The sequence below is a fragment of the Desmodus rotundus genome, chromosome 11 (assembly GCF_022682495.2).
Source record: "Desmodus rotundus isolate HL8 chromosome 11, HLdesRot8A.1, whole genome shotgun sequence".
NCBI classification, from domain to species: domain Eukaryota; kingdom Metazoa; phylum Chordata; class Mammalia; order Chiroptera; family Phyllostomidae; genus Desmodus; species Desmodus rotundus.
The window spans coordinates 36923198-36950286 of NC_071397.1; positions in this window are offsets into that span (position 1 = coordinate 36923198).

Sequence of the window (27089 nt, forward strand, 5' to 3'; positions counted from 1 at the left end):
TCTTGTCTCCTTGTTTTGGCAGTCTCTCTGTGTTTGTTTCTATGCATTAGGTAGAGTTGCTTTGACTCCATTTCTTGGTAGAAATGCAACTCTTGGCCTAATGTAGTAGGTGTCCTGTAAGGGCCAGTGGCACAGCCTCCCCTATCACCCAAACTGGGTACTCAAGCTGGGTACTCAAGGTGTGCCCTTTGCATGGGCTGAGTACACCCTCCTCTATAGTTGAGCCTTGGTTGCTGTTGACAAATCAATGGGGATGACTTACTCAGGCCAGTCAGTTGCAAGGACTGGCTGTGACCACTGACCACCAACCCCCACCCTCCGTGGAGGATCTGCTGTGCAGGAGCAGGGTGGGGGTGCTCCCACCTGATCATAGCTGTCCACTGGGTGTGCAGGCTCTGGGTTTTTCTCGGTAGTGCAGGCCAATGTCAGCCACCAACTTTGTTCTGCCTCTGGCTACCCAGCATGAGCTATAAAGTAATCAGCAGATGGCTGTACTTGTGCTGGGCTTTGAGGTTCCCAGGGGAAGCCAGCTGTGAACCTGGGCTGGCTGATGCTAGTGCCAAGCTAGGAGCCACTTAGAAAGAGGTATGGGGTCTCGGGGCTTACTGAGGTCAGCTGTTGCTTGTTTAATAGGATTTAGGAAGTTGTGAAGTATGAGACAAGACTAGCCAATCACATGGAAAAGTCACAATCAACAGTTTGGGTGGGCCCATAAGTTGGATGGATCTTAGTCTCAGGGGATCTCCAGGAAGGGGCAAACAGTGTTAGCCAGGTTGATGGAGTCTCAGATATGGCACCAGCCTACGAGCTCTGTGGCTCTGTTGGGGGAGGGCTCAGAAAAGGGACACTGGCCTCTGCCTGCCTTTCTATCTAGGAGAAAGCTGTCCCCCAGCTCCTGCCTTGATGCCAGACAATTCGTTTCCTCTCTGTATCCACTGGTGCCTTTCAAGCTGCTACCCCAGTGCTAGAGCTCAGAGGGAGTGAGTCTAAGTCTGTGTGGGGGTTCTTTTTTTAATTTTTATTTTTTTAATATATTTTATTAAATATGCTATTATAGTTGTCCCATTTCCCCCCCATTTATTCCCCTGCACCCTGGGTTTCTTTAAGAGGAACTTGGGACTCCAGTAGTTTCTTCCACCAACTTAATCCCTGCTGTTTTTTGCAGCTACAGAAAGTTATCTTCCTGGCATGGAACCCTGGGCTGGTGAGAGTGGTGTGTGGCTGGACTCCTTGCTCTTGAGATATCCCAAATTTTTATCTATCATATGTGGATGTGGGACCAACCCATTCCACATCTCTGCCCCTGCTACCAGTCTGCAGGGATGTGGTTTCTTTAATTTCATAGTTGTCAGATGTCAATTCAACTCAATTCTGACGGTTCTGAGTGATGGTTGTTCTATATTGTAGTTGTAATTTTGATGTGGTTGTGTGAGGAGGCAAGCCATGTCTACCCATGCCACCATCTTGACTGGAAGTCCCCGATATTATAAAGTACTTAGCTATTAGCTCTTTATCTTTTTTTAACAAATAGAAAAAAAAGTTTAAATTCTCAGTAAAGTTTGACCTACTCACTCACCCTAAAAGTATTACCTTTAATGGAAAACAAGGCAGGTTATTGAGAATTGGCAAGTACCAAATACAATTAAACCCAATGATTCTGTGCATTTCCAGACTCACAGTCCATGGCAGCTAGTGACTATTAAGTGGGTTGGTAGATGGAGAAATAGATGATCCTGTCAGATATCCTTCCTTTATTAACTTTTAAGTGAGCCTGAAGTGAAAGAAAAATTAATTTTACTGAGAAAGTAATTACCTCCAAAAGACAGCTAGTCCAGGATACTCCCCCACCCTCTCATCTTGCTGCTGGAAGGCTGGGTTTGCCCATTTTCTTTTCTGATATTCTCATCAGTATTTGAGGGGTTTGTGTGAATTTAAGACAGGTTTACAAAGTCAAGAGGAACATATTCAGACCACCAGCATCATTCTGAACATTGCTGGGAATGTAAAAGTAACTTCCTGTGTGGTTCTCTCATGGGAGTTGATGGTGTTGATGTCACTGTGGTGCCACCATCACCAAGCCCACATGTAGAAATGGTTTCTGTGGTAGTGAGGACCTGCATAGAGAGCCTCCGCACCCTGTTGATTGATAGGTTGCATGGCATGGATTTTACAGGTGTCTGTAAGTCAGTGGTAACATTGGTTTTAGTTCTGGGAATTAATTACCCTTACTCCATAAGCCCAGACTTTGTCACCTGTTAACAGGTATGCCAGAGAGGTTTGGGTCTATCTGTTATTGTACAAAAGTATTAGTTCATATACATTCTAATTTCTCCAAGAGCCCAATGGAAGCACCACTGCTAGCTTATAACAAAGATCAAAATCAGATACTTTTATTATGTAACTACGCACTTTTCCAATTTGATTGATATCCTTTTATATACATAATTTTTTAAAAAACAACTAGCATAGCCAATTTATTCACTAATATAACCATAGGGTTGTTTCTCTATCCAAGGAAAAGTCCTGGTCTTCCTGGGCTCCTTATTAATTTTAGCTCCAAAGTCAGAAAACAATACAAATTGCTTTTAGAAACCTGACAAGAGTTCTGCCAGTTTAGCAAAACCTAGATAGAGCCCTAAATACGTGCTAACTGCTGTTCGGTATTTTTCTTGGGTAGAGAAAGTGGGTGGATGATAAAAACAGCATGTTCTTTTGTCTTACAATAACTTTGATCGTAGTCAAAGTTCTTCACCTAACTATAGCTTTGGTTCTATTCAAAGCTGTCAGAAAATGACTGTATAAATATTAAATGTAAGATTTAGAAGCTTTCATTTTTATTTATATGTGTAGTATACACATTACAGTGACTTGTTTCAATGTTTAATTCTACCAAATCTTAGTTTTAAAAAAAGAGAAGAAAGGACTATCTTTCAACAGAATGTTCTTTCCAGTTATGCCATTTACTTCTTGGCCTAGCCTGTGAAATGTGACCTACAGTGGCCACCAGCAGTAAAATGTAATAATTACGAAGTCAGTAACAAGAAGAATCACAGGGAAAGGGTGACCAGTGGAACTGCTAGCAATGCCATGGTGTAAATAAGGACACATGAACAAAGGAGGCAATTCTAGCATAAAGAAAAAGTAGGAAGGAACTGGATCATTTTTGTAGAAGTTTATCATATGTCTTAAAATCAAGACAATTTAGCCATATAGAGAACTTCACAAAATCAGAAAGGGGCAGTACTGGAGAGCAGTGTTTCAACCTTTCTGAACCCTTCTGAATTCTCCCATTTGGCACTCTTATTTCAGAGTCAATATACGATAAATAAATTTACATTTACAAGTGTTGAATTCAGAATGTAGAAGAACCAAATGTTAGTGACTAGTGAACTTGAGACTATTTCCAGAACTCCATGTTAACTCCTCCTGCTTTGAAATCCAGATCAACCCACAGAAGCCTCCCCGAAATGTACACAATCCAGAGGGAGGGAAAGCCCTGCGACGGTTTGTCGGAGGAGAACATTCGTGAGTGTGTCGACGCAACTGGGCGCATCTTTCATGAGTGTCTGATAGCCAGTCAAAGTCGAGGTCGCTCCACTGCTTATGTGAAAACAGAACAAAATAAAATGTAAAAGCATTCAGGTATGTCATTTACGCTTTTAGTTTGAACTTTGCCCAGAACACTAGGGTTAGAATGAAACAAAGGAAATGGCAATGTTCTGTGATTATTATACACACACTAGTGAAAAATATATATTATATGAAAGGTGAAAATATATATATAACGAATCTATATTATGTGTACTTTTTTTCCTGGATAATCTTCAAAAAAAAAAAAAAATACTAAAACGGACAGGAACCCTTTGATAACAGGACTTGGGTGGTGGCGACACCTAGAGGCCTGACAGCCGAGTACAAGTTACAGAATGGACTTCGTGGTGCATTTTAACTGTAAGCATAGCAGTTCAAGAAACCTGTGAAGTTATCTGTGAAAAGGAAATCTACACTTGAAAAATAAGTATTTTTCAGTATACGGTTACATACGTTCAATTGGAAATAAAGGCCTAAGAAAGGGGAATCTTTGAAGTATTTTTTAGAACGCTATCTAAGTGGGCCAGGAAATCTGACTTCTCAACGGAAGTAGGTGGTCCTGTCTTCTGGGGCGGGGAGGGGGCGCAGGGAGAGTGGGGAGACCTGGTGGAGAACAGGAGCTGCTCACAAAAGGTGTTGTGTTTGAATCTACTTTATTGCAGTTCTCATTCTAAAGGCGTCCTAGAGAATTTTAAAGTACACTGCAGTGGACCAGATGAAATCCCTCAAGGCACCAACCACAGAAGCTTGCACCAGTAGCATGGCTTTGCGTTTGGGCGGAGTGGTATAGTAGGCAGCCCTCGGCAGCCCTGACCCAGCTGGACCGGCAGAATGCAGGGCGCTAAACACTTGTGGGGTGCCTAGGCCAGGAATCAGAGCGTCACCTGCAGCTTCCCTTGTAGCTCAAGGAGGAGAAGATAGAAAAAAATACAAGGACAGAGAAAATGAGCCCAGAAACATGTTCTATTTGTAGTTTCTGAAAAAGAACATTAATTGAGCACTGTATTAGTTTCCTACGAATATATCTTACAGTTCAGGGAGTCAGAAGTCCAAAATGGGTCTTGGGGTAAAATCAGGATGTTGGCAGGGATGCATTCTTTTCTGTTGGCTTTAGGAGAAAATTCCTTTCCTTGCCTTTTCCACCTTTTAGAAGCTGCCTGCCTGCCTGCCTGCCTTAGCTCAAGGTCACATCAGTTGACCTCTGCTTTCACCTCACACCTCCTCTGTCTCTGACACTTTTATTGTTCTTTCCTCTTAAAAGGATCCTTGTAATTACATTGGGCCCACTCAGATAATAATCTAGGATAAACTTTCCAGTTAAAGATCATTAATTCTGTCTTCGAAGTCCCCTTTGCCAATGTAAAGCTATACATTCACAGATTCAGGGGATTAGGAGGTGGCATCTTTGGGAGGATTTTGCCTACCAGAAGCACCCTATAAGTCAATACTGTCTCAGCCAGGCACAGGAGATATAAGGTCCCAGCCTCTAAATGGGTGAGGATGAGGGTCATACAAATAAATCAGATTTTCTTACACAATGGAATTCTATGCAGCAGAGAGAAAGAAGGAGCTTATACCCTTTGCAACAGCACGGATGGAACTGGAGAGCATTATGCTAAGTGAAATAAGCCAGGCGGTGAGGGACAAATACCATATGATCTCACCTTTAACTGGTACATAATCAACAAAAGAAAAAGCAAACAAAATATAACCAGAGACAAATAAATCAGATTTTTAAGCACTACAAATGGTGGTAATTGTAGGAAACTCAGTAAGAAGCTAGCTTAGCTGAGGCGATCAGTTCAGGCTTCCTCATTCAGGCAACATTTGACCTAATTCTGAAAGATCAAAAAGAGTTCACTGCAGGAGCAAGGAAAGGAGTTTTAAGCAGAGCACATAGCATATGCAAAAGTACAGAAATGTGTAAAATAGCTCAGCAATTTCCACAATTAGTATGTTGCATTGTCTTGCTGGAAGTAGTGGGAGATGAGCCTGAACCTAATGGCTCAACTACATTATGAGTTTGTCCTTCCTATGATAATATCTGTTCTGGGCTTGAAAAAAGCAGAGGTTGATCCCTCACGTAAACATTTCTTCCCAGTGGTGTAGAAATTATGTTCAACCCTGGTCAAACAGCCAAATGCATTTTAATCTACCTTTTTATTAGCCACTTCTGATGATAAAAGAAAAGCAAGCTATAAAGCTAGAATGAAGATAAGCACTTGATAATCCAATGAAAATATTAAAAGACAATATCTGGAGAAAGATATTTTTTTTCATAAGGCTCTTAATATAGTTCTTTTCTCTCACCACTGCCTTCATAAAATTTTAGTGAGATTTTCATTAAGAAAAAAAGATTACCATGGTAAAGACTCAAAGGTGAATTGTTAAGAAATGGGAAACAAGTGTGATGTTATTGAACCATTTCACACAAAGAGCTTGTATCACACATATTTCCCTGCTATTAGGGAAATATTATTTGATTTTTATCTTTTGAATATGGACTAATCCCCAGCTGGGGCTCATTTTACTGACTGACAAAAGATATGAGAGATGTGGCTAGGAAGCTGGGAGGGCCTCTGGACGCAGGGAGGGGAAGGTTTGGAGTGACTGAGGCATCACAGGAGTTCCTCGGGCAACGTCAGGAGTTGCAGCTGTCATGTTAGGCAGGGTGCAGACTGTAAGGGGTCCCTGTTTAACATTTGCACATGAACCGGAAACTCTTGATACTCAAAGTGTGGTCCAAGGAGCAGCAGCAAAATCATGTTTAATAAGCTCCCAGGTGATTCGGAGTCAGACTGAGGTTTGAGAAGCACTACTGTAGATTTCAGAAGGCATTATAGGATTTAAAGCAAGTGTGTGAAAGAATGATATTTGCATTTTTGGAAAATCACAGGGTTAGCAGTGAGAGAAGATGGGGTGTTGGGAAGGGTGATGTGGGTAAGAATAGAGGCTGAGAGACCAATTAGAAAATTAATGCAGAGATGAGAGGGCTTAAACTAGGGTCATGGCCATGGAAATGCCTTATTAGCTGTTGGGAAGAGGTAGGAGTTAAGGGTGACACCCACAGTTTCTGGCTTGGTTGATGGATGTAATTACCAAAAATGCAAGAGATGATAAGGCTGCTTGTTTGCACAGGTTTGAGGTGCTGGTGAAACCCACAGGTGGTTAAATTTAGCAGTGGACAACACAGTGGCTGTGAAAAGATACTTCAGGAAGAACAGAAAATGAAGGACCACCCTGAGGAAGTAGGAAAACCAATGGAAAGTATTGTATGGAAAGCTGAGATGGAGAAGAGTTTCAAACAAAGGTCTGGTGAAATAACTACCAGAACATATCCTTTGGACTTGATATTCTGGAATTCTGGTGTAAGTTCTTTAATTATTTACATGCAAAAAATATATAAGAAAGAATTGCTGAAATTGGTAGAGAGTGAATACAAATGGAATAAGACCAGTAAACACATGTAGAAAATTACTGAAGAAAAAAAAATATGTTGGGGCAAGTGGGCTTTTAGTAGCAGGTATGATTTTCAAAACCCTCATGGAAGCAGACAGGACACTTGAAAAGGAGAATGCTTCAGCTGAAATCTTATAAAAGCCAACTGCAGCATGCGGAGCTCAGAAAACAAGAAGGAAAAACGAGAAATAGAGATCAGATGTGTTAGAAGCTCTGTGAAATTTTTACAGAAGGAAAACAGAGAAGAAAATTGGACCTAAGTGAGAGAGACGGGTGACTCTTTTTTAAACTTGGGTTATTAAGATTGTTCTTCAGTTTTGTGCCATCTCATTAAGGGCAGGTATATGGAGTTCATCCTGCCTATTGTCTTATACAGCCAATTGCTTCTCGGTGGCTGTTCCTGCCACACAATGTGTGGGGAACTCTCCAAGCACTAGGCCTCCTATCACCTCTCTACATTTCACTCCTGGGTGCATTAGAAACTGGGTGGGCTTCTTCATGTTCTTGTAGTGTCTTAATGCTTCACAGTCCATGAGCTACAGAGAGAGGTTCTTTATCACAGTAATTTATTTTTTAGTGTCTTCAAATATTGTATACTTCCGGGGATCTGTTCCACTCAGGAAGAAAAGCCCACAGGAAGGCTTCCTTGCAGGTGAATGACGAAGCCTCACAGACACCTGGGTGACTGTTTGTCTAATTTTGCTTTCCCCTGTTTTAGAATAACTCACTGAAATTTGATTTGAAGCTGTCCTTTTGTTCTCATAATTTTTGTGCTCTTTTATAAAAAGTAATTAAAACTAAAAATGTGGGACTTGGAAGAATCTTTATTTTTACTCAGTCATTAGTTACAATAATTCCCTACTCTAAACAAAACATCATAAATCTGAAAAGTTTTTAAATTACCTGCTAATTAGTTTAATTCAGTTGTTGGCCCTGTAGGGACACCTCCCACACATAGTTTTCATTCAAGTAACACTGTTTACTGTCGTTTCCCCCAGGTTTTGTCTTCTTCCTGGTGCTGAGTCTAGCTCCCATTGTCTTTTTTCTCGACCCTACTTCATTCTCAGTACCAGTGCTCCTCGCTGGGTACCTGGTGTCAATTATCAGCTCACAAAGATGACTTTGGATGGCAGGCCAATGGGACCAACCCATTGAATTGTTAAATTCAAGCAATGAAAACAGAATACTGATTTGAGAACTGAACTTAAGGCCCTAGGCATGGCAGCATCTGGAGACTCCAGCCATGTTGTCAGGGGTCTTTCCCTCCAGCTTTCTTCCTGAGTCTTATCTGGCTTCATTTGATAGAGAGGATGTTTCAAGCTAAAAGAAGAAACAGCTCCAGGTTCTCAGGGACCCTATGTCAAGTGCCAGGGAACTTTGGCCAGCCTAAAGGAGAGTCTACTAGAACCTCACGAAGTAGTGAGGGGTAGTTCCCCTCCAAAAAAGTCAGAGGGCTATTGCCACATGACAGAAGCGATGCTGATCAGATGAAAATAAAAGATGTCCGCTACATCCCAAATAATGAGTGAAATTAGCCATTTGTAGATGTTTTGAAAAACAATCAGAAGCCACACAAATCAGGGAGGAATAAGTCCTTGTAAAAAACAGAAGTCCATTTAAGGCAGGGTCAGGGACATGGCAGTATAAAAGAAGACCTAACCTAACTGATCACAATATGATATCAGAAGTAATATGAAAAGAAGAGAAGTCCTCACAGAGAAGGGGAGACAGAAAGCAGAAATCTATCAGTGAGCACCAGAAGGGACCTGACTGTCGTTAAGCAAACACATTGAGGACCCACTATATTCTAAATCAGCGGCTTTCGTAACCATGAGCCACATGGACAAGTACATCACATATCAAGACCCAATACACACACACACACGCACACTATATAATTATAATAAAGCTGCATTATTTACTCTTCCAATGTACAGAGCTCCCTGACATTTTTAATTCAGTGTACTTCATTTCTAAAATTCCTGTGTCGTAGTTTGGCAGAGATTTCATAACAAAGTATCACAGATTGCATGGCTACAATGACAGAAAGTTTCTCACAAGCTAAAATAAATTTCCTGAAGGCTAGAAGTCTGACATCAAGGTGTCAGCAGGGTGGGTTTCTTCTGAGACCTCTCTTTTTGCTCGCAAGTGTCCATCTTCTCCCTGTGTCTTCATGTAGTCTTGTGCCTTCCTGTGTTCAAATCTCCTCTCTTCTAAGGACACCCACCCCAATGACCCTCTTTAACAGCCCTGTCTCCAAATAAGTCACCTTTTGAAGTATTGAGGATTAGGACTTCAACAGATAAATCTTGGAGGACACAGTTCAGGCCATGACATTCTCATTTTTACCTAGTAACTTAACTTCACAGTCCACTATTGGAATGTGGCATGCAGTTCATAAACACTCTTCTCAGCAAAACAGAGTACCTTCCGTCAGATAATCCTAGTCTCTCGAATTCCACATTCTGTCTGGTTGGGCAGAGCCTCCCTAAGACAGGTCCATAGTCAGCCCCTCGACGACTGCATCTGCTGGGCAGAGAGCCCACCCGAGGTGGGCTGTGCCTGCAGTTGCCATCTCCTGGTTCCACCTCTGGGCTCCTTATTTGTAATCAAAATAGTACTTGAAGTTTGCTGCATTCACTTTCTCGTTCTTGAATTCCTGCTTTAAAATATACATTTCTCTTGGGGCAATTCAATTTTAAGCAGAGAAGAGGGAGACATTTAATAATCAAGAATAATCACTAGCTAAAATGACTTCTTTTTTTCATTTAAATGTATCTCAACTCAAAATATGTTAGGTTGGTTAGAAAAAAAGTGTGTTATGCATAGCCCTCTAATTAGGGTTCAGGAAGTGGTGCTTTCAGCAGATAAGTAAACATATCCCTTTATTTTGACATTGCAATATTGTTGAATTTATGGAGTTGGGGAAAGTACCAGAATAACTATTCACCACTTATTAGTATTCACTGCAGAACTGACCTAAACTTCATGGTTTTTAAAATAACATTTTTAAGAGACTAGATTAGTGTGTTTTTTCATATTAAAATTACACAATAATTTTTACCAAGCTAGCAATTTATCTTTTCATTTGAAGTTTTTGTTTGTTTGTTTGCTTTTTACTTCTGGAAGAGTTTCCTTCAGCTTTAATAATCCAATTCTATTTGCCTAACCCATAGATATAGAGGACAAACTGGTGGTTGTCAAAAGGGACAGGATTGGGGGCATGGGTTAAAAAAAAGGTTATACTTAATAGTGAAATACTTTTCTCCCTGAATTCAGGAACAAGACAGAGCTGAGTTCACTATTATCACTTCTATTCAACATTGCTTAAGGTTCTAATCGGTTTAACAAGGAAGATAAATAAGAGGTATAAAGCTTGGAAAGGAAGAATAAAATTGTCATTTGGATCTGACATGTCTATATATGGAAATAAACTAAAAGAATCTGTGGCAAACTGTTAATTAATAAGGGAATTTAACAATGAAATTAACTGTGAGGCCAAAAAGAAGTTCTCACACGATACAGGAATTCTGTAACTGTGCATGGTGACAGATGTTAAGTAGGCATTCCCAAACCCCCGTCTGCTTTCTTTCCAGCTTCTCCCCATCATACCCACTCTTCAGCCTGACTGATCTCTGCTCTTTTGGTGGGTGGCTTTTTCCCACCCAATGCTAAGCCATTGCTAGTCCATTTCCCCATGAAATGCCTTTCTTCCCGTCCTCTCATCCCCATCAGTCTTTAAGCTCATTCTTTCATTCTTTAGGAGGTATTTCTTGATCACTTCTGCTCTTTGTAGTTCATTCTTTTCTAAATAACTCTGGAACTTGTTTTCAGAATTTCTCATTTGCCATTTGATTATCATCAATGATGCAATGTGTTTTCTCATCTTCCCAAGGAGAATATATATTTTGGAGAATAGGAGCCACAATTTAGGCTTCCTATTCTTCCCTCTCATTGCCTTCAGCATGGGCCCTTTTATGGGAAGCACTAAATAAGCATTTGTTGAGAAAATTACCAGTAGCATCTGGTGCTGGATTATTGTGTCTTGCATATGGACATTTGCCTGATGTCCAATAGGCAGCTGGGAGGGTCCACAGGCTGGAGGGAGGGGGCAGCATGTGAGCAGGCAGCAGTTGCCCATTTAGTTGAATGCTTGCCATACTTGGAATTTGCCTGATGTAGGGAGGTCACTTGACCCCAAATGCAACTCAATGATATTCTTAGTGGGTATTTTGGAATGCTTTGTCTACCAACTCCTCCATGAAGTATTGATCATCATCTTCTCTGCCTTCAATAACTATTCAGAATCCACTTCTTAGTCATACTTATTTATCAGTAGGAATTATACTTTACGCTAGATGACACATATTACAAAGTCATTTTATACATATATTTTTTCAAATCAAAATATTTTATTTTATTTTATTATTTTTTTAATATATTTATTGATTATGCTATTACAGTTGTCCCATTTCCCCCCCACACTCCATCCTGCCCACCCCCCTCTCTCCCACATTCCCCCCCTATAGTTCATGTCCATGGGTCATACTTATAAGTTCTTTGGCTTCTACATTTCCTACGCTATTTTTACCCTCCCCCTGTCTATTTTCCTCCTATCATCTATGCTACTTATTCTCTGTACCTTTCCCCCCCTCTCCCCCTCCCACTCCCTTATTGACAACCCTCATGTTCTAGTTGTTTGCCTAGTTTGCTCTCATTTTTGTTTTATGTGTGGCTGTTAATAACTCTGAGTTTGCTGTCATTTTTACTGTTCCTATTTTTGATCTTCTTTTTCTTAGGTAACTCCCTTTAACATTTCATATAATAAGGGCTTGGTGATGATGAGCTTCTTTAACTTGACCTTATCTGAGAAGCACTTTATCTTCCCTTCCATTCTAAGTGATAGCTTTGCTGGATACAGTAATCTTGGATGTAGGTCCTTGCGTTTAATCTTGGGTAATGTAATGATGATGTGCCTTGGTGTGTTCCTCCTTGGGTGAAGCTTCTTTGGGACTCTCTGAGCTTCCTGGACTTCCCGGAAGTCTATTTCCTTTGCCAGATTAGGGAAGTTCTCCTTCATTATTTGTTCAAATAAGTTTTCAATTTTTTGTTCTTCCTCTTCTCCTTCTGGCACCCCTATAATCTGGATGTTGGAACGTTTCAAGGTGTCCTGGAGGTTCCTATGCCTCTCCTCATTTTTCCAAGTTCTTGTTTCTTCATTCTTTTCTGGTTGGATGTTTGTTTCTTCCTTCTGGTCCATACCATTGATTTGAGTCCCACTTTCCTTCTCATCACTATTGGTTCCCTGTACATTTTCCTTTGTTTCTCTTAGCATAGGCTTCATTTTTTCATCTGTTTTTCAAACAGATTCAACCAAGTCTGTGAGCATATTGATAACCAGTGCTTTGAACTGTGCATCCGATAGGTTAGCTATCTCTTCGTCGCTTAGTTGTATTTTTTCTGGAGCTTTGAAGTGTTCTGTCATTTGGGCCTTTTTTTTTTTTCTTGGCACGTCTGTTACTTTAAGGGGCGGAGCCTTAGGTGTTCACTGGGGCAGGGTAATGCTGGTTGCTGTGCTGTGACGCTGTATATGGGGGAGGGGCCGAGTGGGAGCAATGGCGCCCGCCTCACTCTCCTCCGGCTTTCAATCTTTCACTCTGATACCCACAATCAAACTGGGCCCCTCTGGTGCTGGTTCCCGAGTGGACGGGCCTGTGCACACTCTAGGCCCCTGTGGGTCTCTCCAACAACCTCTCCTGTGAGGCTGGGAGTCTCTCCTGCCGCCCAACCCCCAGGGGCGCTTTCAATCAGAGGTTTGAGGCTTTATTTCCCCCGTGCTGGAGCCTTGGGTTACATGGTCTGCTTCGCTCCCCGCTCCCCACCGTTTGTCTGGTTTATCTGTGGGCGAATGTGGTGCCGCGGGGTGCTACCCACTGCTCTGCCTGCCCCGTTCTCCGCCACTCTGAGTCCGGCCCTCTGGGTTTATCTGTGCAAATGTGGGGCCGCAGGGTCTGCTAGTGCTCGGACTGCCTGCGCCATTTGTCCCACACTCCGCCAGTCTGGGTCCCGCCACAGCCACGCGAGTCCTCTCCACCCTGGTGCCGGTCTCCGCCCCTCCTACCAGTCTGGATATTTTCTATTTTCTTGGTGTTGGTCCCCCTTGCTGTTCGATTCTCTGTCAGTTCTGGTTGTGCGAGGAGGCGCAGTGTGTCTACCTACGCCACCATCTTGGTTCTTCCGCATCCTTTATTATTTTTTTTAATTTTTATTGTTATTCAATTACAGTTGTATGCCTTTTCTCCCCATCCCTCCACCCCACCCCAGCCGAACCCACCTCCCTCCCCCATCTCCACCCTCCCCCTTGGTTTTGTCCATGTGTCCTTCAGTAGTTCCTGTAATCCCCTCTTCCCACTGCCCCCCCCTCCCCCCGCTATTGTTAGATTGCTCTTAACTTCAATGTCTCTGGTATGATTTCACCTTTAACTGGAACATAATCAATAGAAGAAAAAAGCAAACAAAATATAACCAGAGACATTGAAGTTAAGAACATTTTATATATATTTTTGCATTTGAACCTCAAAATAAGCCTATGAGGTGTGAAAAAGTGATGTTGAATTGATCCCCAGAAAGGTTAGATGATTTATTGCCTTAAGTTGTACAGTTTTCTGTTTATCTGTCCAGTTTTCTGCTATCATCATCAGTAAAAATTTAGCAGCTTACATTTGATGCAGAGGGTTTTTTCCTGTTAAGCAGTTCTCTACTCCTCCTGTCATCTTTAATCTTCTAAAACCTGTTTTGTTCTGGCTCCCCATGAAGCAGCCATGCTTTCGTGCAACCCATTCTTGGCTTTGATGTGTTGTGATATCTGCGATGCAGATCCTTTTTCTCACTATTGATAATATAGTACAAAGGTTGGCAAACGTTTCCTGTAAAAGGCCAGACTGTAAATATTTTAAGCTTCACAGGCCATGTGGTCTTTGTCACAACCACTCAACTCTGTCATTGTATCATGAAACCAGCAATAGACAATACAACAACAAGTGAGGTGGTTATGTTCCAACAAAACTTTTTTGGACCCTGAAATTTGAATTACATATTATTTTCAGTGTCATGAAATAATCTTTTGATTTCTTTTAATAATCATTGAAAGGTCTAAAAGCCACTTTTAGCATACAAACTTTATAAATTCAGATGGTATGCCAGATTTGGCCTACGCAGTGTATCAAAATGCAGATTAGTGATCAGCCAAGGTACTTCAATTAGAGCTAAAATTGGCTTGAGCCTGCTTCCCTAGCCTGTGGAATTCCCTAAAGTTCCTATCTGTTCTTGGTGGGTATACGTTATCATGAGCTCTCAACTTCCTGATTGCTCCTTCCCCATGTCTGGCCTCTTCTACACCCTCCTATGAAATACAGTCTGAACAATGCGCTGCTGAACAATGGGGATACTTTCTGAGAAATGCGTCATTAGGTGATTCTGTCTTTGTGTGAATGTTATGACATCACTAGGTGATGGGAATCTTTCAGCTCCGTTATAATTCAATGGGTCCGCTGTTGTATGTGGCATTTGTCATTGACTCAAATATTATGTGTCACAGATACTTCACTGAGCTCCACAAAAAAAAAAAAAAATCCCCCATAAGCCTTTTTTGAAGAAAACAGACTTAACTGAAGATTGCAGAGGATAATTTATCACAGAACTCTAAACCATGGCATTGCACTTCCTAAAAAGACATTCTATTACTTCACCACTGGGTTATTTTTTCCAAATGAACTTTGTTTTTTCTAAGAGAACTAGTTGAACTTTTTATAAAAGCAGTACATTTTCTCCCCTTTCAAATGTTGGGCATTTATGCATATATGTTGATTGAATGTCTGGTACAGTTTTGTTCAGAAAAACTTTCTACAACAATGTAAACAACCTGTGCTGTTCAATACAGTGGCCACCAGCCACATGTAACCGCCAAGTACTTGAAATGTGCCCAAGGAAACCAAGAAACTGAATTTTGAACTGAATTTAATTTAAATTCATTTAAATTTAAATAGCCACAAATGGCTAGTGCTACCACCATCTTGGACAACACACCTCTAATATGTTCAGGGCACTTTCATACCTTCAGCGGCTCTATTAAGACTCACTTTGTAAAATGTGTACAAGTGGGTCTGGGCCGCACTGCCAGTGTGCAGGATTTAATTAAAACTCCAGGGTTTATTGGGGCTCCTTGTAAGCATAATGTTCAAAGCTTTCACTCTTCACTTCTCTTAAGTATCTGAAGATAGTTTCTGGCTTTCAAGATTCTCCTTTTTTCACTTCATTTGTACACAAATGCAAAGGTTCTTTTCCCCCAAGGGCAAATTCCATACAAAAAGCCCATCTTCAGCTATGCCTCCAAATAGCATATAGATTCCAGCTGTTGTTTGTTTGGTTTTTTTAACCAAGTACATAGATACAACAGCTGGTCTTTGTTTTTAACACCTCTCCACTTAGGCTAAATATCTCATCTTAAATACTGTTTTAATATGTTAACATGAGGATGATCCATATGGAAACTATCCTATGGAAATATTACTGGTTTGCACACAAGAGGATCAACCTATCCGTATTAGGAAGATTTTGAACTGCTAGGACATTTCTCAGAAATGTCTATGGATAGTTCTGTAAAGCAACAGAGTCCCTTGGGCAGAGGAACCAAACTTTTGGCATTTTCACAAAGATATAATTAACCTGTATATTATAGCAAACTTGGAATCATGGTTCCTGGGCCACTTGAAATATTCTGCCAGAGAATGTGATATTCAAATACAACTGGATCTCTGAGAAGCTTGGATCTAAAACCTCAGAGGCTTCTTCCTTTGCGTATTATGAAGTGACCTTCTCGGTCTCTCTTTGTGGCCCTTCTTTGGAAGTCTATTTTGTCTGATATGAGTATTGCTACCCCTGCTTTTTTTTCCTGTCTGTTTGCTTGGAAGATTTGTTTCTAGCCCTTCACTTTCAGTCTGTGTAGGTCTTTTGTCCTGAGATGGTCTCTTGTAGGCAGCATATGTGTGGGTCATGTTTTCTTATCTATTCAGCTATTCTATGTCTTTTGATTGGAGCATTTAATCCATTTACGTTTAAGGTTATTATTGATAGGTAGTTATTCATTGCCATTTTTTCCTACCTGTGTTCCTCTCTCTTTCTCTTTTCCTTCCTTTCCTTAAAGCAGTCCCTTTAGCATCTCTTGCAGAGCTGGTTTGGTGGAAGCGTATTCTTTTAGACTTCTTTTGTCTGGGAAACTCTTTATTTGGCCTTCTATCTTGATTGAGAGCTTTGCTGGGTAAAGTAGTCTTGGTTGCAGGCCCCTGGTTCTCATTACTTGGAATATTTTTTGCCATTCTCTTCTGGCTTGGAGCATTTCCATTGAGAAGTCAGTTGCTAACCTTATTGGGGCTCCCTTGTATGTTACTTCCTTTTTCTCCCTTGCTGCCTTTAAGATCCTCTCTTTGTCTTGGAATTTTGCCATTTTAATTATGATGTGTCTTGCAGTGGGCCTTTTTGGGTTCCTCTTGCTTGGGACTCCCTGTGTTTCCTGGATTTGTGTGACTTTTTCTCTCATCAGATTAGGGAAATTTTCCATCATTACTTTTTCAAACAGGTTTTCTATCCCTTGCTTCTCTTCTTCTCCTTCTGGTATTCCTATTATACAGATATTGTTACATCTCATGTTGTCCTGCATTTCCTTTATTACCTCTTCATTCTTTCTGAGCCTCTTTTCCTTTTCTTGCTCTTTCTGGGTGTTTTTCTCTACTTTGTCCTCCAGCTCGCTGATCTGATCCTCTGCTTCATCAAGTCTGCTTTTCATTCCTTCTACTCTGTTCTTCAATTCAGAAATTGTATTCTTCATTTCCTCTTGGCCCTTGTTGATAGTTTCTATTTCCTTTTTCATGTTGATATAGTTTGCAGTGAGTTCACTGTAGTTTCCCTGTAGTTTCTGGTAGTTCTCTGTGAGCTCAGTGAGCTTCCTGATAACCATTGCTTTGAACTCAGTATCTGATAGTTGACTTGCCTCTTTTTCAGTTAGCATTCTTTCTGGGGCTTCCTCCTTTCCTTTCATTTGGGGATTGTTTCTTTGTCTTCCCATTGTTTGTGAGACTCTTCTTGTTAGCCTCTGCTTCTTAAATTGATCTATTCTGACCTCCTGAGTTTATGGTATAAACTTCTATAGTAGAATGCCAATGGGATTCAGTGGTGCTGTCTCCTTAATCTCCTGTGCTCACTGGTCTTGAGCTGACGTTTATGTGTGTAACACGGTCTAACTCTGGTCTTTTCAGCACTCCAGGTTTTGTTGTCTTACCTATGGGAAAAAGAGAAATGGGGGGGGAGAAAAAAAAGAAGGGAAGGAGGGAAAAAGGGAATAGAAAATGAAAAGAAGGAAGGAAGAAGGAATAAAGAAAGATCGGAGGCAAGATAAGGAATTTTTAATAAAAATTAAAACAAAAGAATAAATAAAAGAAGGCAGGAGGAAGGAATAAAAAAGGTAAAGGATGGAAGGAAGAAGGAATAAAAAAAAGAAAGGACAGAAATGAAGAAGGAATTCAGGGGGAAAGGAGGAAAGGGAAAAAAAAAAGTCTTCTGCTGGCTTTAAACCAGTCAGGTTAGTTCTGCTGGTCTTCCTGTCTGTGGAACGAGATGGGGGGGGGTTGGAAGGATTGGTTTCACTTTTCTCCCTTCCTGAGCCACACTCTTCGCTGTTGTTCAGCCTCCAGTCCAGTTCCTCAGTGTCCTTCTGCTCCCCACTAGGCCTTTAGTTCGCCAGTTGTGCTGTCCTTGAGTTGCACCAATTAGGGGCAACTCACACTCCCCCTTCTTGCTCTTTGCTATCTTAGATGCTAGGAGCTCTCGGTGCTGGTATGGGGTGGTTCAGCCCCCTACTGGGTCGAGTCTTTCCGAGGAATGCGGTCTCCCCTAGCCCTGCAGCTCCCCTCTGCTGGGTGTTCTGCCTTAGTCCTAGAGAGCCTAAGTAGGCCCTGCAGGGCTCTGTGCGCAGGGGCTAGGTAGGAGTTGTAGGTGTAGTCCCTCCCAGGCAGCCAGGCCGTTGATCAGTCGATATGCTGCTTTGGACCTGATTCGCGCAGAGCTGGTGGGTCCGCTTTGGTACTGAGTCAAGCACTGCGGGCCAATCCAGCCACTTTGTGCCTGAGTCGCACGGGCCAGCGGGGCTGCTCTGGGACTGAGTTGCGAGCTCGGCCGGCCGTTCCAGTTGCTTTGGGCCTGTGGTTGGGGCAGCTAGCCTCTGCTCCCGGTGAGCACCCACCAGAGGTTTCAGGTGTGGGTGCCCCTCCGGGGTTTCAGGTGTGGGCCCCCATTCCGCTAATCTGGGTCCAGGCAACCAGGCTTCAGTTGAGCACGGGGGCTGCTTATCCTGCGTTCACAGTCCAGGGGTTGAGGGGGGAGGGGCGCCAGAGGCCGCGGCAGCAGCCGAGAGATCTCTAATTAGCCGCTAAGTGTCTCTATTTTCTTATTCTTTTTGAGAAATTCTTCCTATTCAAGCCCCCCTGGTCCAAACAAGCACCTAGCTGCTCACACAGCTCAGCCTGGCTCTCTCCCAAGAATCCTGCAGCAGACCCTGCGCCCGGGCCAGGGCTTCAGCCGCCCTGGTCCCTGCTCAGGTCCCGGGGGCCTTATTGTCTTTAAGCACTCTTCTTACCGTTAGATCTTTCAATGTCCTCTATCTTTGGTCTCTGATCTTCATATATGCTGGAATACCATTGGCTGTTCGCTCTGCTCCTCAGATCAGCTAGGTATTTCACTAGCGTTGAGGGGAAGTGGACTCCGCTCCCACCTATCTCGCCACCATCTTCCCCGAAGTTCTGTTCATAGTTTAAAGGAAAGAACTATGCCTAAGACAATTTAGAGTAACTCATTTGTAGTTGTTATTTTAATTGGTCTTCATTAAGTTTTTCTCAATTACTCCTTTTGTAACCCTTATTAAGGGTTGAATTAATGACCTCCTCTAGTACTAATGCCTATATCATTAACATAGACACCAATTCCACCCAGTGGGTGTAGTAACTATGCCTTTTAATTTCTGATACTTCAACTTCTTGGGACCTTGCTGACTCCAGAGGGACTGCCCCTCAAAGAATTAGCTAATTCCTAAAGATAGTAAATAACTTCCCTATAAGCACATCTTTCTCTCTTTTTCTTTTTTTAAATTACATTTTAATGATTATGCTATTACAGTTGTCCCAATTTTCCCTCCTTTTCCCCTCCTCCACCCAGTACCCTCCACTACCTCAGTGAATCCCCACACCATTGTTTATGTCCATGGTCCATGCATATAAGTTCTTTGGCTACTCCCTTTCCTACACTGTATTTCACATCTCCACGGCTATTCTGTAACTACCTATTTGTACTTCTCAGTCTCTTAACCTCTTCACCCACTCCCCATACCCACCCCCATCTGGCAACCATCAACACACTCTCTCTATCCATGATTCTGTTTCTCTTCAAGTTTGCTTATTTTGTTTTTTAGATTCAGTTGTTCATAGATTTGCATTTTTTGCCATTTTATTGTTCACAGTTTTGACCTTCTTCTTTTTTTTAAATAAGCCCCTTTAACTTTTCATATAATAATGGTTTGCTGATGATAAACGACTTTAGTTTTTTCTTGTCTGGGAAGCTCTTTATCTGACCTTCGATTCTAAATGATAGCTTTGCTGGATAGAGTAACCTTGGCTGTACGTCCCTGCTTTTTATGACTGAATATTTCTTGCCAATCCTTTCTTGCCTGCAAGGTTTCCTTTGAGAAATCAGCTGGCAGTCTTATGGGAACTCCCCTGTAGATAACTAACTTCTTTTCTCTTGCTAATTTTAAGATTCTCTCTTTATTTTTAACCTTTGACATTTTAATTATGCTGTGTCTTAGAGTGGGCCTCTTTGCATCCATCTTGTTTGGGACTCTCTGTACTTCCTGGACTTGCATGTCTATTTCCTTCATCAAATTAAGGAAGTTTTCTTTCATTATTTTTTCAAATAGATTTCCAGTTTCTTTCTCTTTCTCCTCTCCTTCCGGCAACTCTATGATGTGAACGTTTGACCTCTTGAAGTTGTCCCAGAGGCTGCTTATACTATCTTCACTGGTTTGGATTCTTTTTTCTTTTTGCTGTTCTGAATTGGCTGTTTTTTGCTTCCTTATGTTCCATATTATTGATTTGAATCTCAGCTTCATTCAGTCTGCTATTGTTCCCCTGTAAATTGTTTTTTATTTCAATTAATGTATCCTTCATTTCTGACTTGATCTGTTTTATGATGCTGAGGCCCACACTAAGTTCCTTGAGCATCCTGATAACCAGTGTTTTGAACTCTGCATCTGATAGATTGTTTATCCCCATTTCATTTAGCTCTTTTTCTGGAGATTTGATCTGTTCTTTCATTTGGGCCATGTTTCTTTGTCTCCTCATTTTGGTAGCCTCCCTGCATTTGTTTCTGTATATTAGGTAGAGCTGCTTTGACTCCATTTCTTGGTAGTATGGCCTAATATAGTAGGTGTCCTGTCGGGTCCAGTGGCACAGCCATCCCCTATCAACCAAGCTAGGTACTCAAGGTGTGCCCTTTGCATGGGCTGAGTACACCCTCCTCTTATAGTTGAGCCTTGGTTGCTATTGACAAATCAGTGGGGATGACTTACCCAGGCCAGTCATCTGCAAGGACTGGCTGTGACCACTGACCACCAACCTCCACCCTCTGTGGAGGATCAGCTGTGCAGGGGCAGGGTAGTGGTGCTCCATCGTGGTCTCTCAGGTTTCCTGGGTGGCGCAGGCCAAGGTCAGTCCCTACCGGTATTCTGCCCAGGGCCACTCTGCCTGAGCTATAAAGCAATATGAGATGACTGCTATTTGTGCTGGGCTTGGAGGTAACCAGGTGAAGCCAAGCTGTGAATCTGTTCAAGATTTGTGTGTGTGTGTGTGTGTGTATACACACACATATAATCTCACATTGTCTTTATCTATTCATCTATTGAAGGACACTAGGTTACTTCCATATAGTGGCTATTATAAATAATGCTTCAATGTACATAGGGGTACATATATCTTTTCAAATTAGTGTTTTCATTTTCTTTGGATAAAACCCAGAAGTCGAATTGCTGGGTCACACAGTAGATCTGTTTTTAGTTTTTTGGAGAATCTCCATAGTGGCTACACCAATTTGCAGTCTAACCAACATGACAAAGCTCCCTGTATCCTCACCAACATATGTTATTTGTGGCATCTCACTGTGGCTTTTATTTGCATTTCCCCTGATGATTAGTGATGTTGAGCATCTGTTGGACACTTGTATATCTGTTTGGGATAAAAGTTTTTTCAGATCCTCTGCCCATTTTTGATTGAATTATTTACTTTTTGTTATTGGTGGGGATTTATGAGTTCCTTATATATTTTGGATATCAACTCCTTATCTGATATGTCATTTGTGAATACATTGTTCCATTCAGTAGGTTGTCTTTTTGTTTTGTTGATAGTTTCCTTTACTATGCAGAAGCTTTTTAGTTTGATGAGTTCCTATTTATTTTTGCTTTCCTTTCCCATACTACATAAAGCAATCTACAGATTCAATGCAATGCATTTCAAAATACCAATGACATTCCACAAAAGACCCTGAATAGCCAAAGCAATCTTGAAAAAGAACAATGTTGGAGATATCACACTTCCTGGTTTTAAACCATATTGCAAAGCTTTAATAATCCAACAGTATGGTACTGGAAGAAAAACAAATAGATCAATGGATCAGAATAAAGAGCTGAGAAATAAATGCAAGCCTTTATGGCCAATTGACCTATGATGAATGAGGCAAGACTATGGAGTAATGACAATCTCTTTAACAAGTAGTATTGTGGAAACTGGACAGATATATGCAAAAAAATTGAAACTGGACCACTTTCTTATGCAATATACAAAAATAAACTCAAAATAGATTAAGATTTAAATGTAAGACTTGAAACCACAAAGCTTCTATAAGAAAACATAGGTAGTAAACTATTTAACATCAGTCGTGTAATAACTTTTTGCATATGTTTCCTCAAGCATTGTACTTATATTTAATAATGTTTTCCCCTACCTCCTCTGTTCCTCATTTTTAACTTGTAAAGTGATTATGTTAACATATTTGCATACAGTTGCTCTGAAAACTCACAAATGCAGAATCCCACAAAAAGTACATTGCCCCCTATTTCCATTTGGCAGATACTGTAGCCTATGAACTTACAGACTCATGTCTGTTTTCATGGTTATGTTAGAATAAAAGCTGAAAAGACTTTATAAGTAACTGACACCCAGTATTAATACCTTACCTGCCTGTTGAGTTAGTGTAATTCAATTTTAATGGACATGTCTCAGAGAGATTTCTAAAATGAACTGGGAGAATACCAGATTAATAAAAAGCCCTAGGAAATAAGTAAATTGCTGAATTTGAACATATAAACCAGGGGTGTCAAACTCATTTTCACCAGGGGCCACATCAGCCTTGTGGTTGCCTTCAAAGGGCATAATGTAGAGCGCCTTGCCCCTAGTTAAGGAGTAGTTACATTTATACAGTCCTGAAATTACATTCAGCTCTTTGAAGGCAACTGCGAGGCTGATGTGGCCCTGGTGAAAATGAGTTTGACACCCCTGATATAAACAAATAAAACACCAGAACACTTACCTTCTGATGAAACAGACACTAACGCTCAGGCACTTGAAGAAATCATTTTCTAAACAATTTTTCTATGGCCCAAAAGATGATACATGCCTCCAAAAGTAAATATCTCCATAAATAACATATAATAATGGAATCCAGAGTAATATAGAATTCTCTGGATTCTGTGGGGAAATGTGTTCATGCAAAAACCAGATGCTCTTCATTATAATCCCCAACTACAATCAAATTGATAATGACAAAGTGAATTTTAGCCAAATAAGGAAACTTGAGCTCAGATGTGACCTCTTCCTTTTGCATTCTCTACCTATCCTAGCAAGATCCTTGTTAACATCTGCTGAATGGAGAAGAGAAGTCAACTCCCACAAACAAGTACATGACTGCATTTTCAGTCTCTGTAGTAGTGCCTTCCCCTACAGTTCTTAAATTCCTGTTCTAGTCTGGCATGGTGTACTTGTGAGACAGGTGAAAGAGTTCTTTTATATTTTTCTCCCCTTGAATATTTGCTTGTATTTTCCCTCCCTTGCCTTCTTACAAAGCCAGCAGAGACATGCTTTTCTCTGGTCTGGCTTTGACAGTGTAATGGAATGCCCTGCTTTCACTGCTCTTTTCTTCACACTTTTCAAGCTGCCCAGTTCCTTGCATCCCAGCTCTCTCAAACAGCCAGCCTGTCATTTATGGCTTGGCTATCTTTCTGCTGCTGCTCTTATTCTGAGTATTTTCTTGCACTTGGCTGAAATTGTATATAGTCAGTAAAATCACTGAACTGAGGAAGAGCTGCCTGCCTGCTGCTCCCCCGGGGCAAACGGCATCCAGAAGAGCAACTCATCATGGATCCCATGATATTTCAGTCACACTGTGACTGCACGGGCAGGTTTAATCAACTGAACCACAGATGTGATTCACAGTGGATCCCTTTTGTTTCACTTATCATCAGAATGAATGCACACAGGACGCTCATTTAGCCCCCACCATTCATCATCTGCTGCCATATTAAACATCGATTTTATTTTCCTAGGTCAGAAATGATGGAATCAATATCTAACATGATGAGTTATATTTGCTCGTACTTTTTCATTCAGACTCCCTGACAAATGTTAAAGATTTTACATTGCATTTACTTTAAAGATTAAGTCTGTGAGCTTAGAGATTTAAATGTCAGTGAAGGTTAATAGTTAATTGTACATGAAAATGCACTGAATTTTAAAATGAGAGTAGTTATTAAACACACATGGAAGTATTGCATTATTTTATTGTTATGATCCACCCACTCATTCATTACTGAATTTGTTCACTGTTTATTTGACATAAATTAATTTAACATTTAGTAGTTTTCAGAGAGCTTGAAAATAAAAAAGTTAGATATTGGCATATAAAAACATTTTCAAACTGTAATACTTCATAAAAACATTACATCTAAAATGACTTTTTGTGTTTCCACTTATTCATTCATTCACAAAATGGTGGGCACTCATTTTGTATGGCCCATATCCCACACTAAGGATTATGGATCCACACTTAAGAACTAGCCCCCACTCTCTAGGAACTCCTAGGTTAGCAGGAAAGAAGCAGGCAGAAAAGGAGGGAAGTCATGGATGAGGTCATCTCATCCATAGTAACCTCATAGATCATTCCTTGCTCCATGGGCTCCACAGAGAAGCTGAGGAGGTAGAAACCAGAGAGAAGAGAACTGTCAGCTCTAAAATGTCTTGAGGTGTTTAAGAATGTTGAAAAATTACAGTGCCCAGAATAATAAGGAAATAATAAAGAATAATAAGGAAAGTGGCCAAAGATATGAAAGAAAGAGCCAAGATGCAAAAGCTTAAATTGCCTAGACTTCATCCTTCATCATGGGAAACTACCAGTTGTATTATGTTAAGTAATATGTCAAATCAAAACTTTTCACCCTGTACCATAGTTTATTGTGTTACCTAATTCACTTTACTTTATGGCAGCAATTTTCAACTGCTGAGCTGTGGCCCTTGATATGCTGCAAGACTTTTTAAAAATGTGACACCTGACTACTTAATTATGGGCACTGACCTTTTTGTCCTTAGATTGTCCAATAAAAAAACAACAATGGCTACACAACAATAGCCATCTAGAGTGAATCAAAATTATACCTATTTTTTGTCAGATTGGCAAAAAATGTAATATTTTTTGATGTGCTGCAGAATTTTAGCAATTAGTTTGTGTGCCATGAGATGAGAAAGGTTGAAAATTGCTGTTTTATGTAGTTAATAATTGTAATGACAAGCCAGTGGTAGTATAACAGACCTCATTGATTTCCAAAGGTCTTCCTTTGGTTTTGCACCTTACTGTGCACATTGCTAGTTCTTTGAGAGTGTCATGAGCACTTTTAGATTCAGAAGGCAAGGGTCCAATTGTCACTCAATAGCTTTGTAATCTTGAGTAAGCCATTGGTTTTTGTATGGTCTAGTCTGTTTATTTATCAAATGGTGGAAGCAGAGGGTGGATAACAATACCATACTCCCAAAGTCTCTCACAGGATTGTGGTAAGAATCCATTAAATAATGCATTCTGTATAAATCATTTCTAATACAGTAGAGCACAACACAGGAGAAAGGTATTGTCATTATTATTGTTATTACATAGGAAGCTGAAATTAACCTGAATTACTTGTCAATTAGTCATCAGAATCCATCTTCTTTGCTGGTGTATGAGATATCTAATGGCTAATTTACAAACATGTAGTAGAGATTTTTTAATTTAAATATCAATTCTTTGATTGAGAATTGACAAAAATGTCTCTAGGTGAATTGGTTGGAAATCAGGGCTTATAGCCTCTGGCATGAATGGTGCCCCTGGTGTTATGCGGTGCATTACCTACACAACCGCACACACACAGCACCTTTGCCAAAATAGGAGTTTGGTAAGAGAGAAAGGAGGGAATAGTGGCAAAACAGTGTTGAGGAGATCTGAGCTGACAGTTCTGCAGAGTTGAAGGGCCTGATTTATGGACCCAAAAGCACACTCACAGTACTGAACACGATAAAGTTAAATACACACTTCTAGCTCCACCACTAATTGGATATGGATATCGATCAAGACACTTCAACTCTAAGCTCTCCGTATCCACAACATTAGAAATATACCTAATAGCACTGTTGTGTAGTATGAGTTGATTTTGTGCTTAGCACCCTGTTCAGGGCAGGCACTCAAAAACTGTTAGCTGTTATCACAAAGAAATGAAAATTAGATAGACAATATACTTGTCACTGGCAACAATGAATGATCGAGGGTAATACACTAATATGCTTAAAGTGCTAAAGAGACAATAGCTATCCACTTAGAATTATAGTAAGCCTAGATAAAGTATTATTTAAGATTGAGATATAAAACTAGAGATATTTTCAAACTAAACTAAGAAAGTGTACTACTTATAAACCTCACTAAAGAATTATAAAAGGATGTACCATGCAGAAAGAAATGAATTCATAAAACCTGAATTACAAGAAACAAAATTTATCATAAAAGGGATTAAAATAAATCTTAATTAACTATTGAACATACTACTTCTACTATTTTATACTAAAATTTTTTAAATTAAAACTAGATAGGAATAACAGAAAGGAAGGTGGTGTTCAACAAATAGCTAACACATGGTAAGATCTGTGTCCTATAAAAGAATAAGATTGAAATACTGAAAAACTTTAAGTATTGTTTGAAAAATACATAGTTAAATACTTACATGTAAAAATAAAGGTAATTTGTCATGCATAAAATACAAGATATAGCTTCCAAAATGGAAAGAGGAAAATTAAAGAAAATAAAAACATGAGTAAACAAAAAACATGAAATAAGAAGGTAGGAAGAAAACATCATTGTTTGCAATAGTGTAAGTGAAGAAAACAACCATACCCAGGGAATGGGTAAATGTTTGCAACATGTTCAATGGTTAACAGTAATGTAGGTCATGTGAATGAACTGGAACAGCATATATCAGTAAGATAAACTGAAGGAAAAGCAAGTTGCAAAGTCTATACCAAGTATGATAACATTTATCTAAATTTCTAAGGTAAAACTGTGAGAGGGAAAGGGAAGAGAATGAGTAAAATTGTCTAAAATCCAACAAATTGGTGGGGGAACCAAGATGGCGGCGTAGGTGGACACACTGCGCCTCCTTGCACAACCAGAACTGACAGAGAATCGAACAGCAAGGGGGACTGACACCAAGGAAACAGAAAATAATCATTCATCCAGACTGGTAGGAGGGGCGGAGACGGGCACGGGGTGGAGAGGACTCGTGTGGCTGTGGCGGGACCCAGACTGGCGGAGTGTGGGACAAATGGCGCAGGCAGTCCGAGCACTAGCAGACCCTGCGGCCACACATTTGCACAGAT